This window comes from Lissotriton vulgaris, chromosome 9, assembly GCF_964263255.1.
Source record: "Lissotriton vulgaris chromosome 9, aLisVul1.2, whole genome shotgun sequence".
NCBI lineage: Eukaryota > Metazoa > Chordata > Amphibia > Caudata > Salamandridae > Lissotriton > Lissotriton vulgaris.
The window spans coordinates 64011386-64028939 of record NC_141697.1 but is presented as its reverse complement, the minus strand read 5'-3'; the positions used below and the strand labels follow the sequence as shown (position 1 = coordinate 64028939).

The 17554-nt window shown below is 51.9% G+C and overlaps 1 protein-coding gene across 5 annotated transcripts in view; it reads right to left on the bottom strand.

The window, feature by feature from the left end:
- RYR3 (ryanodine receptor 3) overlaps positions 1 to 17554 on the bottom strand; it is a 1864151-nt gene that overhangs the window by 1316607 nt on the left and 529990 nt on the right. The gene's annotated exons all lie outside the window — the stretch shown is intronic.

The following is a 17554-nucleotide window of genomic DNA, read 5'->3' as shown; positions in this document are numbered from 1 at the left end:
TGGCACCGGTGCCTTACATCCCATGATTTGGTGGCACGTGCACAGAACCTTGAACTCAATTCTACTCCTCACCGGCAGCCAGTGAAGAGCTCGGAGCGCTGCCTTCGAGATCGATCTCCTAGGCAGCCTCAGAACCAGGCGGGCTGCAGTGTTCTGTAACACCTGGAGACGGTCGAGACTCCTTTCTGTGGCCCCCAGATAATGGAGATTGCCATAGTCCAAGAGTGCTGTCACCAGGGCATGCACCAGCGTCCTTCGGGCCTCCGTGGGTAGGAGCTCAAGAACCTTCCGCAGGCCCTTCAGGACACCAAAACATGCCCCCACCACTCTGTTGATCTGAGGCCTAAATGTCAGGTCGGTATCAAGCCAGATGCCAAGATTTTTGGCTTCCTGACAAGGTGTCGGTGCCGACCCCAAACAGGGTGGCCACCATGCTGAATTCCACACAGATTCCCCCCCCCCCCCCGCCCCCCCCCCCCCACCACCACGAGCACCTCTGTCTTGCTGCCGTTCAGCCTCAGGCAGTTAGAAGACATCCAGGCTGGCAGCTCCTGCATGCAAGCTCTGAAACTGTCCGCAGCAAGACCCGGCGCGCGATAGGGAGATGACCAGCTGCGTGTCATCAGCATAGGACACTATACGCAGCCCATGAACCTCCACGATGGTGGCTACCGGGGACACGTACAGGTTAAAAAGGGTTGGGCTCAGGGACGAGCCCTGAGGAACGCCCTAACCCAGATTGATCACTCTGGAGTAGCAGTCCCCCTGCCTGATCTGGAAACCCCTCTCTACCAGGAAGGACTGGATCCATTTCAGTGCAGCGCCTGAGATCCCACCTTTATTCAGACACTGTAGCAAGGTGGTATGTGCTACAGTGTCGAACGCTGCACTTAGGTCCAGCAGAATCAGGGCCATGGTTTGGCCCTCATTCACTCCCTGCCTGATGGTCTTGACTGTCATTAGTAGGGCCGACTTGGTGGAATGTCGAGGCCGGAATCCAAACTGAGTGGCATGCAGGAGGGCCGCCTCCTCCACAAATTCCATCAGCTGGATATTCACAACCTTCTCTGCTACTTTGGCCATATAGGGTAGGAGTGATATGGGGCGGAGGTTCTCCAGTTTCTCAAAACTGATGTTCGGTTTCTTTTGTAGAGGGAGTACTACCGCCTGTTTCCACCCTATAGGTACAGTGTGGGTCCTAAAAGACACCTCCAACAAGTGCCTAATATAGGGCTCCAAGATCACAAGGCTTTCCAGAAGCCGTTTAGGTGGTGCAGGATCCCGCGGGGAGCCAGACTTTACCGATCTGCAAATCTGTATCAGCATCTCCGGAGGGGGGGTAGTGAGGTTAGCTAAGCCATACTGTCCCCTAACTCCCCCCGTAGCTTTAACAAACTCAGACCCTGTTGTGGTTTGGGCCGGGAATGATTGGTAGATATTTGCGACTTTTTCTGCAAAGTAATCCGCAATACGGTTGCACGAGTCCAAGGAGCAGTCCCCCTGTACCACAGAGGATTTTGCTACCGAGATGGATTTATAGATTTTAAACAATTCTTTCGCGGAATTCTCCGCCTCCTTAATCCTATCTGCATAGTAGGCGACTTTCGATTTCCTAATCAACCCATGGTAAGCCCGCCTCTTCACTAAATACTCCTGTCTAATTAGACTCGAAAGAGCCACCCTCCACTGCCTCTCCATGCGCTTACATTCCGATTTAGCCGCCCGCAGCTCATCGTTGTACCATGGAGCCGTTCTCTGTGTACGGCGGCCCGGCTTGACCAAACACAGTGGGGCTGTGCAGTCCAGCGCCTCCATGATAAGTTTGTAAAGGTTACTACTGGCTGTTTCCACATCCAATCCACCAGGCCTCCCTCCTTTGGCGAGTGCTTCATCAAAACTAGTCTGAGAGAAATTAACCCACTTCCGGCTGGGATAGTTCAGGGGTGCATGTTCCCACATCCTAGCACCTGGCGTCAGCACCACGAAGGGCACAAGAAGGTGGTCTGTCCAGGGCATCGGGATATTGGGTTTGGTCTCTACATTCCTCCAGTTCGCGAATATCGGGTCGAGTAAATGGCCCAGCTGGTGAGTGGGGGCCTTCGCTCTCTGTTCCAGCTGAAGAGCCAGCAGTTCTTGACAGAGCCCTGCGGCCCCTCTGTCCAAGGGATCATCCAGGTGCATATTCAGATCTCCTAGCACAAGGAACTTATCCCTTCGAAGAGCGGCTTCGGTGATACCCTCTACCAGACTATCTACGAACTTGGAATGGGGACCCGGCGGTCTATAGATCAAAAAACCCTTCAGCGTGGTGCCACCATTTACCCTAATGGTAAAGGCCCCTGCCTCACTATCCATAATGATCATACGCTCCATTTGATAGGTAAGCGGTTGCTTAAATGCGATAGCAATGCCCCCGCCCCTGCCAATGGGCCTATCTAACCTGGCCATCAGATATCCCTCTGGTAAGGCCTCAATGACATCAGGGTCTGAGTCGGCGTCTGCCATGTTTCTGTAAGAAACAGGAGATCCAGTTGTTTTTCCGTGAGCAAGTCACAGATGTCTAACCTGTGTTTGCGCAGGGATCTAACATTAAGCAGCCCACAGTTGAGACTGGGCTGCTCCTGCTTATCCTTTCCTCCTATACTGAAAATATACTGACAGTGTTTACAGCTCGCCTTCTCCTCCACTCTCATGCGATGTAAGCACAGGTTGGGGTCTAGAGTGCGGAGGCTGAGGAGTTGCTCCCTGCTCCACACCGTGCGGGCTCTCGTTGGACCAGGAGCTGGGGCCCTGGCCCGCGCCCGCTGCGCTCGTCCGCTGCGCTGCCTAGCACACATCCGCCTTTTATCACCCCCAGTGCCTCGCAACACTAGAGCGCTGCCCGTCCTCCCCCGCACACCGGAAGTGGCTGGCTTGGACCTACCATGCCCTCTGCTCGAACGGTGCTAGTCACCGGCGTCAGAACGGGGCGGGTAGGAAGGAAACGAGACCAGCCCCCCTGTGCCAAGCTGCTGCCTTCAGGTAGGAGACCTCGGCAGAACAGCGGTGCCACCCGCAGATATTTAGAGTGCCTCCAGGGTGACTGCCAGAAGACCTCTGCAGTTGGGATGAGCACAACGGTAAAACAAACAAAGTCACGGAGGGAGCCTACTCGCTCTCCTCCCTCTGTTCCCTCGTACTAAAAGAAGTTTTAAAAGCAGTTTAAAACAATCCTAGGTCGCGCTGGCGCCGAAGCAGCTGGGACACTGCCACTATCCACTCACCACCACGGGGGCCCAGGATACAGTGCCTTTTATCGCCCCCAGTGCCTCGCAACACTAGAGCGCTGCCCGTCCTCCCCCGCGCACCGGAAGTGGCTGGCTCGGACCTACCACGCCCTCTGCTCGAACGGTGCTAGTCACCGGCGTCAGAACGGGGCGGGTAGGAAGGAAACAAGACCAGCCCCCTGTGCCAAGCTGCTGCCTTCAGGTAGGAGACCTCGGCAGAACAGCGGTGCCACCCGCAGATATTTAGAGTGCCTCCGGGGTGTCTGCCAGAAGACCTCTGCAGTCGGGATGAGCACAACGGTAAAACAAACAAATTCACGGAGGGAGCCTACTCGCTCTCCTCCTCTAGGGTCAACTATGACGAAACCAGGCTTTGGTACAGATTTCCCCATAATGTAGAATACAGTAAGGCACACATTGTTTGCAGTGAAGCACTACAGGCTTACACTATTAACATCCTACACACAATTTAAGGCCTACACCAGGTCAGCACCAATGCCTAAAGGGTCCCTTCTGCAACAGGCTACCTGTGTCTGAGCTGGACGATAGTACCAGTCACTCAGCCCACACACCTGTACCTACAGGTCTGCACACGTATTCACACACAGCTAAGCCAGGGCCTCTAACCCAGCTGCAAGGCAGCAGCCCTTGCTTTAAAAGGTTTACACTGGCAGCTCACACTCAATGACGCTTACAGACTTTGTAGTGAGTGAGACTCAGGGGCCGATTAGGATTGCCGTGAATCTGCATCCTCCGGGCCGGCAGAAGCCACCGCCGGCCCGGACGCTGCGGATTCACCGCTGCGGTGATTGCAAAGACCCCCCACCAGATTAGGATGGCAGGGAGGTCATCTGCAGACTTGAAGACCGTCCGCCGCTTTTCCGCCGCGGTCCCGCGGCAGAAAAGCTCTAATATGGTGGCGGTGTCTATCTATCTTGACGATAGCGGGAAATCACCGCCAAGAAGACTCTCAAAGTGGAATGTGAAAGTCCTGATTGAGCCAGTTGCAGAAAGAACAGAAGAAGCTGATCCGGAGTGGAATGAAGAGGACGAATATTGGCATCTGCGCACCAATGACAAAACCTCTTCCACTTGAGTTTGTAGGTTTTGACTGTAGACGGAGCTCTTTCCTGAGCGAGAATGTCCCTGTATGCTGGTGAAATATTTAAATGGGCAAATTCAAGGAGCGGAAGATCTCCTGACAGCGTTGAGTGTCCCGAACCAACTGGCTGCGAGATTGAGATTTGAGAAGGCAATCGTCCAGGTATGGAAAAATTTGGACGCCCTGGAGCCGCAGGAGCTAACACTTTCGTGAAGACACGAGGGGCGGAGCGTAGGCCGAAAGGCAGCACCTGGAACTGGAAGTCTCTCCATCCCACTCGGAAGTGCAAGTAATTTCGATGACGTGGAAGAATTGGCGCATGAAAGTAAGCGTCCTGGAGGTCGATGGTGGTCATGTAGTCGTCTAGGGAGAGAAGACGCAAAATCTCCATGAGCGTGAGCATACGAAAAGATTGGGATTTGAGATATTTGTTCAGTGCTAGTAAGTCCAGAATCGGACGCCAGTCTCCTGATTTCTTGAGGATAAGGAAAAAACTGGAATAGAACCCCCTTCCTCTTTGAGACTTTGGAACCACTTCGATGGCGCCCTTCGTAATCATAATCCGAATTTGCTTGAACAACTCCTTGAGGTGGGGTGAAGGCGGGCCGGATGGAGGAGTGGGAGGAGGAATCTTGACGAACTCCAAAGCATGGCCCTTCGCTACAATGTCCAGAACCCAATGGTCTGAGGTGATGGAGGACCATTGAGAAAAGAACAGGGAGATTCGACCTCCAACTTTTGGGGGGAAAGGCAAGTCATTGTCGTTTAGAGGTAGATCCTCTATATGCAGACTTTCCTCGATAGGATTTGGAGGACTGCTGACGGGAGGACTGCTGCTGATGGGAAGAGTAGCGCTGATTGCCCTGGTTATAGGAGTATGTTTGACGAGATCCTCCACGAAAATTGGAGTTGGTGCCGCATCCACGTGCGCCACGAAAAGGTTGTTTTCAGAACTGTAAGGTCCCTAAAGAGCGAGCAGTGTCGGCGTCCTTTTTAATGCCTTGTAGAGCCTCATCAACATGTGCCCCAAAGAGTGACCCTCCGTCGTACGGCATATCAAGGATCTTTGCCTGTACCTCTTGACGAAATGAAGTGGAGCGGAGCCATCCCTGTCGCCGCAACACAGCTGCCCCTGCAAGCTGTCGGAAACCAGTCGATGCGATGTCCACTGAGCAGTCTATGATCTCCTCAGCTGCCCTCTCTCCGTTCTGCAAAATTTTCAAGGCTTCAGCCTTGGAGGGCTCCGGGATGAGGGCTACAAGAGCAGCCATGTCAGACCACCTCTGACGATCGTATCGCCCGAGAATAGCTAAAGCATTCGCTGCTCTCACCGTGGTAGAGGCCATGGATGAAAATTTCCGCCCAATGGCGTCCAGGCGACGACCCTCCCGATCTGGAGGAGCTGTAATAGGTGATGCTGGGTTCCTTGAGCATCGCTGAGCAGCTTGAGTGACCACCGAATCAGGCTTCGGCTGCAAAATCAGGCACGCAGGGGAACCAATGGGTGCCTTATATTTCTTCTCTAGGCGAGGCATTTGTTCAGGGATGGTATTTGGTGTCTGCATAAGTTTCAACCCTTCGTTCAATATGAAATCAATAATGGGGACCGTATGGACCTCCTTAAATGGCTGATTCTTAAAATCATACAGAAAACAGTCCTCTTCTCTTTTGACTCTTGGCAGTTTAAACCGTTGAGCCGCTCTGTCCATTAACTGATGGATGCTGGCAATGTCCACTGGTGGGGAATCCCCAGGTGTCACTGGAGGAGGGGACGGCGTCTGGATTTGGTAGTCATCCCAATTGGACATGGTGTTATCGTCGTTGTCATCATCCTGGACTTCGCCCTCTTCACGATCAGGGCGAATGTCATCCTCGTCATCGGCATAGACAGTAGTGTGTATCCGAACTGACGTCTGGATTTGCGGGGATGGTGCAGAAGGTGGTGGTAGCGGATCTACAGGAGGCGGTACTACAGGCACAGGTGCTGCTGGTACTGGCGAACCCTGATTGGATGGGGGAAATCGCCTGTTATAATACTCCAACATATATTGTAGGTTAGAAAGGAGAGACAGAGGCAGTGTCGCTGTTGGAACCTGCACCGCTTGTTCTTCATCCTGAAAATAATTTCCTTCAGGTTCCTCACCATAGTCCTGGCACTTAATGACTAATTCCGAAGGACTGTGTGCACCCCAAAAGGGCCACCGTCTTCCTCTTCTGAGCCAGAGTCCTCTTCAGAGCCAGTGACAAACAATGGCGAAGGTGGCTGCTTGTCGTCTGGAATAGACAACTGGTCTACCGGAACCTGGCGACGCTGGTGTAGTGGGCTGGCGTTGGAAAGACCAGAACCTGACGTTGAAAGTGGCAGCAATGGCAACGACGCAAAAGAGGAGGTAGTCACCGTCGAAGAAGTCGTCGTCGACTTAACTGATGACGACCGCAGAAGCGTCAACGAAGAGGCAGATGAGGATTCCGTCGTCGACGGTGTCACCGTCAATGGCGCTGTCGTCGACGGGTGTGGCGTCGACGAGGTCTTCAACATCGACGACGTAGTGGTCGTCGACGATGATGACAATGTAGCTGTCGATGAAGCACTCGTCGACGGGATCAACGACGAAGATTTAACAGCTCTCGTCGATGAAGATGTTGTCGACGACGAGTGAGTTTTCTGTTTCTTTTTAGTCGACGAGAGGATAGGAATCGTCGACGAGACAGGTCTAGAGCCCATAGACACCTTCGTCGACATAGATGACGTCGATGTAACCGTCGTCGACGAGCCAGCAGCAGATGACGAGCCGGAGACGGCAGATCTCGTCATCGGGGCGATCGTCGACGCTCCCGTCGACGATTTTACATGTTTCTTGGTGGAAACATGACTGGAAGAAGCAGAAGACGCCTGAGAGTCCTATCCCGTGGGCGTGGGCGAAGCAGGAGGAGGTGAAGACACCGCAGGAGCCATAGACTGAGGTGATGGCTACTAAAAAAGCAGGCTTCCAGGTTAAATGCTGCAAAGACACCTTATGAATAGGCTCGAAAGGAGCACCCATAAGTTTAGTAAGAACAATGTTAAGTTCCCAAAGCGGAGAAGGGGATATTACTGGAAGATAAACCTTCCGGAGTCCCTCCAGAAAGTCCTTGACCACTGGCATTTGAAAGAATGACCCTTGGTCCGGAGACTTCCTGTAAGCTGTAATTGCAGCCAGGTGAACTCTGATGGAGGAATATTGCAGGCCGGACTTTGTCAAGTATAAGAGCTAGTGAAGGACTACTTGCTCCTGACCCTTGATTGGATCATAAGCGTTATCCTTCCACCACAGGTAAAATCTCTTCCATTTGAAAGCATAAGATTTCCTGGTGGAGGGTCTTTTTGCTGCCTTGAGAATACACATACAGTCCGCTGAGAGGTCTAAGTGTCCGTACTAGATCACAGCAGGAGCCATGCTGTCAACCGCAGGGACGAGAGGTTGGGATGAAATACTCTCCCTTCGTTCTTGGTCAGCAGGTCCGGGCGGCAGGGAAGCCTCCGGTGTGGGGCTTCGGATAGCTGTAGAAGATCCGGGTACCACAACTGGCGCGGCCACTCTGGAGCTATCAGGATCCTTCTGGTGTTGGTCCTCTAAAACTTCTGTATGAGCAGAGGGAGCAGTGGAAAGGCGTACAGCAATGTCTGCAACCATCTGATCAAAAGTGCATTCCCCTGTGATCTTTGTTGTGGGAATCTAGACGCGAAGACGGGGCATTTTGAATTTACAGCGTCTGCGAACAGATCGATGTCTAGCATTCCCCAATGCCAAAAGATGTATTGAGCGACTTCGTCGTTTAGCACCCAAACGTGTGCTTCTACGAAGTCTCTGCTGAGAATATCTGCGTGTACGTCCCTGGAAGGTGAACAGCGACGATCGTGAGATTCCTTGCCAGAAGCCACTTCCATATGGTCTGAGATTCCAGAGACAGGACCCTTGACCTGGTGCCTCCCTGTATGTTGAGCTAGTACATTGTAGTTGTGTTGTCTATTAGAATCTGAATTGAACTAGACTGGAGAGAAGGGTACAGAGACTTGAGAGCCAGATGAATGGCCCTTAGTTCCAGGAAGTTGATGTGACAACTTCGCTCTGTCTCCGACCAGTGGCCTTGTACCTGAAGCTGACCCATGTGAGCTCCCCAACCTTGCAGTAAGGCATCCGTAACAATGGTCTGGGTAGGAAGAATCTGGTGAAAAGGGAACCCCTTTCAGAAGGAGCGACCGTTTCATCCACCATTTGATGGAGTCCCTGGCAGCCTGAGGAAGAGACACACAATCGTCCCAACGGCCTGACCGATGCGTCGACTGATCTTCGAGGGACTGCTGCAGAGGCCGCATGTGAAGTCTGGCATTGGGCACAATGAACATGCATGAGGCCATCGACCCCAGCAGCGATGACACCTGCCTTGCTGTAAGATGTGGAGTGCTGAGAAGGGCTCGACTCTTGATCAGCATTGATGACAACCTCTCCTCTGAAGGACACAGGCTTGCCCTTGCGGTGTCCAGGGAAGAGCCCAAGTAATGTATTTTCTGTGTCGGGTTGAGGACTGACTTGTTGTAGTTGACTTGCAACCCCAGGGAGTGAAGAAGTTGGAGACAGTAGTTGAGATGGCTCTGGAGTAGTGAAGGTGTGGCACTCTTCAAGAGCCAATCGTCTAGGTAGGGATATACAAAGACTTTCCGCTTGTGGAGGAACGCAGCTACCACCGCCATGCACTTGGAGAACGTTCGGGGCGGATTTGAGCCCGAACAGAAGTACACGGTACTGACAGTGCTGTTGAGACACCTGGAACCTGAGGAATTTGCAATGCTTCACTGAAACAGGAATATGAAAGTAAGCGTCCTGCTGGTCGATGGCACACACCCAGTCCCCCTGGTGAAGATGTGGAAATATCTGGTGCAGGGCTAGCATCCGAAATTTCTCTTTCCTTATAAACCTGTTCAGCAGACGCAGGTCGAGAATAGGTGTGTACTCTTTGGCTACTCCTCGTTTTTGGACCAGGAAGTACCGTGAGTATACCCCTTGGTTTCGTTGGAGAAGAGGGACCTCTTCTATGGCTTTCTTGGAAAGAAGGGTATATACCTCGCCTTGTAACAGTAGCTTGTGTTGTTGCGGAAGGCACTTCAATTGTGGAGGAACTTGAGGGGGAGGGGACTTGAACCTCAGTAAGTAACCATGCTGCACAATATTCAGCACCCATGTGTCTCTTATTATGGTTTCCCACTCTTCCAGGTGAAAAACAATACTCCCTCCTACCGGAGTGCGAACGGGTGTGGAGGAAGCAATGTATTACTGCTTTAGAGGCTGCTTGGAGGATGGTTGTTGTTGTTTTTGTTCCCCCTTCCTCTACTAGGACGCTTCTGTTGGAATTGAGACCTCTGCTGGTTTTGGGAGGACCATTGAAGGGTTTGAACCCTCTGGTGGAAGGGGCGCTTGTCATATTGACAGAAGCGTTTGTGAAACTCCTTCCGCTTCTCCAGTCCAACTGCTTTGACTGTGCCCAGCTCGGTCTTCATTTTTGTCATCTCCTCATCAGCGTGAGATCCGAATAAGGAGGATCAGTTAAAAGGCAGATTGAGGATCCTTTTCTGGGCGTTGGGTTTAAGGCCTGTGATGTGCAACCATGCTGAGCGCCGCGAGCAGATGCCGTTTACATAGCCATACGCTGCAAGGTCTGAGGCGTCTGCAGCAGCGCTGATGACCTGGTTTGCTACTAGACCACCCTCCTGCTGGATATCTTGAAAGTCCTGCCTATCTTCTTTGGGCAGTTTGTCAGCAAACCGAGCCAGAGAGTCCCAAAGAGACCTATCGTAGCGCTCTAGAAGGGCTGACGCACTTGCTATTTTCATGGATGATGCAGACGTGCTACACATCTTCCTGCCACCAGAGTTCATTTGCTTGCTGTCCTTTTCTGGAGGGACTGAAGCTGACAAGGCTGCAGAGTATGCTTTCCTGGCGGCTGCCACAATGACTGAGTCCGCCGGAAGGTCAGCCCTAAGGAACAAGGGGTCTTGGTCTGGAGCCTTGTACTTCTTTGCGATCCTTGACTGGACTGACCCCACTGTGGCAGGGGTGAGGAACGTGGCCATAGCAGGCTCTAGAAAGCCAGGCACCAGAGGTAGCAGAGGTCTGGAAGCTGTACAATGGTGCAATGTCTAAAAAATGACTGAAGTCGAGACCACAGGAGTATACAAACTGATATTCAGTTTCTTAGCTCCTCTGCAAAGCACGTCAGAAAAAGTTCCAATGTCATTGATGGGAGACACCCTTGAAGGTGGAGTAGATGACAGGGTTGGTGAGTAGTCTCGCACAGAAGACCTAGTAGAAGAAGACCAGGTGGATGATCTTCTGCGTCTTCTCTTGTGTGTAGGTTCATGGCGTGAGCAGTGACGACCCCTTGACCGTGATCGGCGTGTGGAAGGCGACATTGGTCGTTTGGAAGGCGACTTTGATGGTTTGTCAGGAGCGCCTCTCTCAGGATCTCTTGAGATTCTAGATGGAGAATATGTCTGCGAGTAGTCCGAGCCCGGACTTCTGCGGTCAACTGCCCCTCTGACATCCTTCAGCCATCGTGGCGACAGCCCGAAAGCCTGCTTTTCGCCAGCCCTTGGAGATCTCTCTGGAGAAATCTGAACAATATTCAGCCCTCGGGATGACGTAGGGGCTCTTGACGTCGATAGGGATTTCGACATCGATCTGATCCGGACCTCCTCAATGACTGCTGCAGGGTTGTCTTTCGACATCGAACGCCTTGCCGTCGATAAGATTGGAGTCACCTTTGAAGTCGATCTATGTGGCGATCTACCAGTCCTATGCGGCGATCTGCTGTGATGACGTCGTCCTGTCTTCGCCGCCGGTCTTGACGTTGACCGTCCGCTGCGATGGGGGGATCTCGATGTCGACCTTGCATGGCGTCTTGATGACATCGATCTCCTTGACGTCGAATGACGTGACGTCGACGACGTTCTCAACGTCGACAGTCTGTCCACTCGCTGCATGGTCTTTACCGGCAAGTCTCTCAACGCTGACCCTCCAGAGGGTGGCGGAGAATGCCTCAACGTTGACAGAAGCCTCGACGTCGACGGGGCAGTAAAAGATCCCTCAGGACCCACAGCTTCCGAGCCCGAAGTGCTGTGCCTCAACGCTGACTTACTGGCATGTGGCGGAGGGTCTCGACGTCTAGGCGATGACTTGTCCCTCGACGCCGAAGAGTGCCTTGGCCTCTTTGACGGCGATCTCGACGTCGACGGCGAACATTCAGTCACCAGCTTCTTCCTGGAATCAGGGGAGGTGGAACAATGCCATTTCTGATGTTGCTTGCTAGAAGAGGGGGCTCTGATGTCTCCATGGCCACCCCCATGATGGCTTCTATCCCTCTCCAGCTGGGCATGAAGCTTGATGTGCTCTCTGTCACGCAGAGTCCTTTTAGAAAACTTCTGGCAATGGTAACACTGGTCAGGGTTGTGTGAAGATGAAAGACACACAATACACAGAGAGTGTGGGTCTGACAGTGCCATTTTCTTGCCACAGGAAGGACATTTCCGAAATAAAGCAGGCATTCTGACTGGGAAAAATTTGGGAAAAAACAGAAAACCAGTAGAATAAACCTCTAGGTATCAAGAAATGTCGAATTTTCAAAGAAAATAATAAATATATCAATTTCAGTCAAAAAAACTGACGAGCTCAAACTCCAGGATCCTCTCAGAAGGAGCCGGAAAAAAGAACTGACCTAACTCTCACCTGTGGTGCATGATGGGAGCAGAGGGTCTCCTGCAGGTCTTAAAGGCAAGGTACTCTAACCCTTGGAAGCCTTAAAGGCAAGGTGTCGGCTTTTTCTTTTGTTCAATATTGCTCTGCTCTGCAGCCTACAGGTAACTGCCTGCAATTACAAATTTTCCTTGTGGAAATAAAGCATTGCTGAATGCAACTTTTCAGTGCATGTCCTCTTTTCCTTATGGGCTAGGAGGGTATTGTGTTTTACAATGCAAATTTATGTCATCTCTGCATTTTTGCCATGTTGGAAACATTTTTAGGCTGCATGTATAGGTTTTACATATGTATATATATATGTGATCAAGGCCTCTGGGCAGGCCGAAACGTCATGCTGGCTGGGTGCGCTTTTATGAAATAAAACACCTATATTGCTCACCTGCATTCCTGGGTCGACTCTCGTTTCTTGTCTTCGAAACGCTCCTTGCACTGAGGGCTCAGTGATTTGAACTGAGTCTACGGCATATATATATATATATATATACATACATACATACATACATACATACATATATATATATATATATATATATATATATTATATATATATTATATATATATATTATATATATATTATATATATATGTATATATATATATATATATATATATGTGTGTATATATATATATATGTATATATATATATATATATTTTTTCTATATACTGCGGGATACAGCACGTGGGTGGGGATTATTCTTAGATTATGACTTTGATGAGTATCCCCTTGATGAGAAGCAGGGGTCATGTTGTGCATGATCGCGCATCTTGTTCCACCGCGTGTTCTTGTGATACAGATTGTCACATAATAGTGCCTTGTCTCATAAAAGGCGTCACACTGTGCATGCTCGCATATCTTGTCCCGTTGTGCATTCTTGTGATGCAGAGTGTCACATAATAGTGCCTTCCATCATAAACAGGCGCCACGTTGTGCATGCTCGCGTATCTTGTACCGTCGTGCCTTCTTGTGATGCAGATTGTCACACAATAGTGTCTTCTATCATAAACAGGCGTCACACTGTGCATGCTTGCGTATCTTGTGACTTGTACCGTCATGCGTTCTTGTGATGCAGATTGTCACACAATAGTGGCTTCTATCATAAACAGGCGTCACACTGTGCATGCTCGAGTATCTTGTGACTTGTCCCGTCATGCGTTCTTGTGATGCAGATTGTCACATAATAGTGGCTTGTCTCATAAACAGGCGTCACACCGTGCATGCTCGCGTATCTTGTCCCGTCGTGCGTTCTTGTGAGACAGGTTGCCACATAATAGTGTCTTCTATCATAAACAGGCGTCACACTGTGCATGCTCGCATATTTTGTTCCGTTATGTGTTCTTGTGATGTAGATAGTCACATAATAGTGACCTCTCCCAACACATTGTCTCTCCTCACATCTTGTCACACAGCTTGTCACACAGCGTCGACTCATAATTTCAACAGATTCTCACGACGAGCTGCAACAATGATTTTCAAATCTTCAATCTATGCATTATGATGAATGCATAAGTAATGAGCCTTCTGAGTGATTCATTATGTATCATCAATTCATGAAACAATGATGCTAACTTCAAAGTATTCATTAGAAGCAATGCATGAGTGATGTAAATAATGATGTTTCGCTTTAGAGGCAAGTGGCCCGCGAGGCAAACAACAGAGATACTCCGTCCATATTGAGAGGACCGGTGTTTTCGAGAGATACAGACAGCCACCCACGAGCTGCTTGAGAGAGCCTACAGATGGGGATTGGGGACGAGAGACTGAGAGCCGAAAGCTCTCTTCTCGACACCACTCGCTCCAGGCACCATTCTCTTCTCGAGTAGCTTGGCAATCACAACGGCGCCCCTACACCTTGGGACTCAAGCAACTGGTGACCACCCCCACCCACTACGCCGGACACACACTCGACCCCGTCTTCTCATCCAGCAAGGACATCGCCTTCAGCCACGCCACCGGACTCCACTGGACGGACCACAGCTGCGTCCACTTCAGCTTCGCAAGGACCATGATCCACCACCACCAGCAACAGGCTGCACGCAGGAACTGGAACAAGATCACAGCCGACCAGCTCGCGTCCTCCCTGAGCATGAACCCTCCCACCAGCACAACGAACCCTAGCCAGGCGGCCACCAACCTCACGAAGTGGATCAGCGACTGCGCAGACGAGCTCGCCCCCCTGAGGACCCCGCCCAGCAGACCCGGTAGCAAGAAAGCCCCATGGTTCACCGACGAACTCAAGAGCTCCAAGAAGAACTGCCGAGCCCTCGAGAGAACCTGGCGCAGAGACCCAACACCGGACAACATGACTGCCCTCAAGCTCGCCACCCGAAAACACCACCAACTCATCCGCGCCACCAAGAAAACTGCATTCAAGGAACGACTGGATAACAACGCACACAACAGCAAAGAACTCTTCAACATCGTCAAAGAGCTCTCCAACCCCAACGCCGGAAACAATGACATCACCCCTTCGCAAGACCTCTGCAACTCCCTCGCCTCCTACTTCCACAACAAGATCGCGGACATACCCAACAGCTTCAGCACTCAACCAACGATCACCACGACCGAACCACCGCCCCCCACCACCACCCTCCGCGCCTGGACTCCGATCAGCACCGAAGACACCGTCCGCACGATGACCTCCATCCACTCCGGGTCTCCGACCGACCCCTGACCTCACCACGTCTTCAACAAGGCCGACGCTATCATCGCACCCCACCTGCGGGACATCATCAACACCTCCTTCGACACTGCTACCTTCCCGGAGAGCTGGAAGCCCGCCGAACTCAGCGCTCTTCTCAAGAAGCCATCGGCTGACCCCACCGACCTCAAAAACTACCGCCCCATCTCGCTGCTCCCGTTTCCTGCAAAAGTCATCGAGAAGACCATCAACAAGCAGCTGGCCGCCTTCCTCGAGACGAACGGATCCCTCGACCCCTCGCAGTCTGGCTTCCGGGCCAACCACAGCACCGAGACCGCCCTGATCGCAGTCACCGATGACATCCGAGCGCTGCTCGACAACGGAGAAACAGCGGCCCTCATCCTCCTCGACCTCTCCGCGGCCTTCGACACTGTCTGCCATCGTACCCTAGTACAACGCCTCAGCAACGTCGGAGTCCAGGAGAAGGCACTGGAGTGGATCATCTCCTTCCTCGCCGGAAGGACACAGAGAGTCCGCCTCCCTCCGTTCAGATCTGAAGCCACCGAAGTCATCTGCGGCGTCCCTCAAGGCTCCTCGCTCAGTCCAACCCTCTTCAACATCTACATGAGCCCCCTCGCAGACATCGCACGCCAGCACAACCTCAACATCATCTCCTACGCCGACGACACCCAGCTGATCCTCTCCCTTGCCAACGACCCAGCCACCGCCAGACCCAACCTTCACGAAGGGATGAAAGAGGTAGCCGAATGGATGAAGAACAGCCGCCTGAAACTGAACTCAGAAAAGACGGAAGTCCTCATCCTGGGATCCTCACCCGCCGCTTGGGACGACTCCTGGTGGCCCCCCGCCCTAGGCAGCGCATCCAAACCAACAGACCACGCACGCAACCTGGGCTTCATCCTGGACTCCTCCCTCTCCATGACCAGACAAGTCAACGCCGTCTCCTCGTTGTGCTTCAACATCCTGCGCATGCTACGTAAGATCTTCCGGTGGATCCCCACCGAGACCAGGAAGACGGTCACCCAGGCCCTCGTCACCAGCCGTCTGGACTACGGCAACACCCTCTACGCCGGAACCACCGCCAAACTCCAGAAGAGACTCCAGCGGATCCAGAACGCCTCAGCACGACTCATCCTGGACATCCCCCGTCGCAGCCACATCTCCGGACACCTGAGAGATCTGCACTGGCTCCCGGTCAACAAGAGAATCACCTTCCGTCTCCTCACCCACGCACACAAAGCCCTACACAGCCAAGGCCCAGGATACCTCAACAGCCGCCTCAACTTCTACGCTCCCAAACGCCAGCTTCGATCGACCAGCCACGACCAGCATCCGTAGAGCCACCACAGGGGGACGGTCCTTCTCCTACCTCGCCGCCAGGACATGGAACTCCCTCCCCACCCACCTCCGCCTGACCCAGGACCACCTCGCCTTCAGGAAGCAACTCAAGACCTGGTTGTTCGAGCAGTAGCAGATCCCCCTCCCCCAGCGCCTTGAGACCCTCTGGGTAAGTAGTGCGCTATATAAATGCGATGATTGATTGATTGATTGACGTCCTAAGGTGTGCCCCTGGGTGTGTTAGTCACGTGCACTGCCTGAACGACCTCTCTCCCGATGGATGGATGGTACGTAATCAGGTGGTGAGGGCCGCATGACATGATTGTGCGACGAGGGAGGGACATGTATCAAACACCCGACTAAGGCATGGGCAGGAGGGTGGAGGTTGACAAACGCAGCGGGCAGATTATGAGTAGATGGGTTGGCAGACGATGACAACAGATGGATGAATGATAGAGGAGCTGGATGGGAGGCAAGGCAGTGAATGGGTAGAGGAATGAATGAAAAAGGTACTGAATGGATGAAAGGATCGATGGGTGTCAGAAGCGGGCCATGGACGGATAATAAAGACACTGCATTGATAAATGATAAAGGCTGTGGGTGTTTGGGTGATAAAGGGAGGCAAAGAAAGGATGATAAAGGCAGTGGATGGATGAACAGATGATAGATGAAAGTAGGGCAATGATTTTGGATTGGCGAGCGAATGGATGGATGAATGTACATACGGATGAAGAGATGCAGGGATGGGTGATTAAGAGGAGGAAAATGCTAAAAAAAAGCACCCTGAGTGGTCAGGTTGATGGATGTCTGTATGGACCGAGAGACGGTCCATACATACATCCATCAACCTGGATCCTTGGATAGGTAGATGGATGATGGAAGATCGATAGATGGTTGGGTGTATATGTGGATAGATAGAAGCATTTGAAGATCACTGAGGTGGTGAGTATATACAAAATGAGCATCGAGATATACTGTACCTTTAAAAAAAGCAGAAAGGGACACAGCCCAGTGAGCTGACAGGCATCATCTAAACTGACCCAATAACATGCAAACTTCGGAGAAGACAGGGTGAATCTTCCAGAACAGAGTAGGTTTGGCAATACGACTCTGTTCAAGGGTCCAGTGCCTTGGGGCCTTATTGAGAGTTTGACAAAAGGTGCTCCTTCACAAACTTGACAGTTAGCCTATCCGCTGTATTAGCTTTATTAGGTCCTAATTAACCCTGGGCGGAGTTCGCCGAGTTGCACTACGCAAAGCTAAGCAAAGTGCAAAAAAAACTCAGTCGTGCTATGCAGAGCTCCACAAGCGGCGGAGTACGGTAGAAAAATGCCGTTAGCGGTGATTGCACCGTGCCGGATGTTTGTCCACACTGTGCAATCATTGCGAACAGCACCA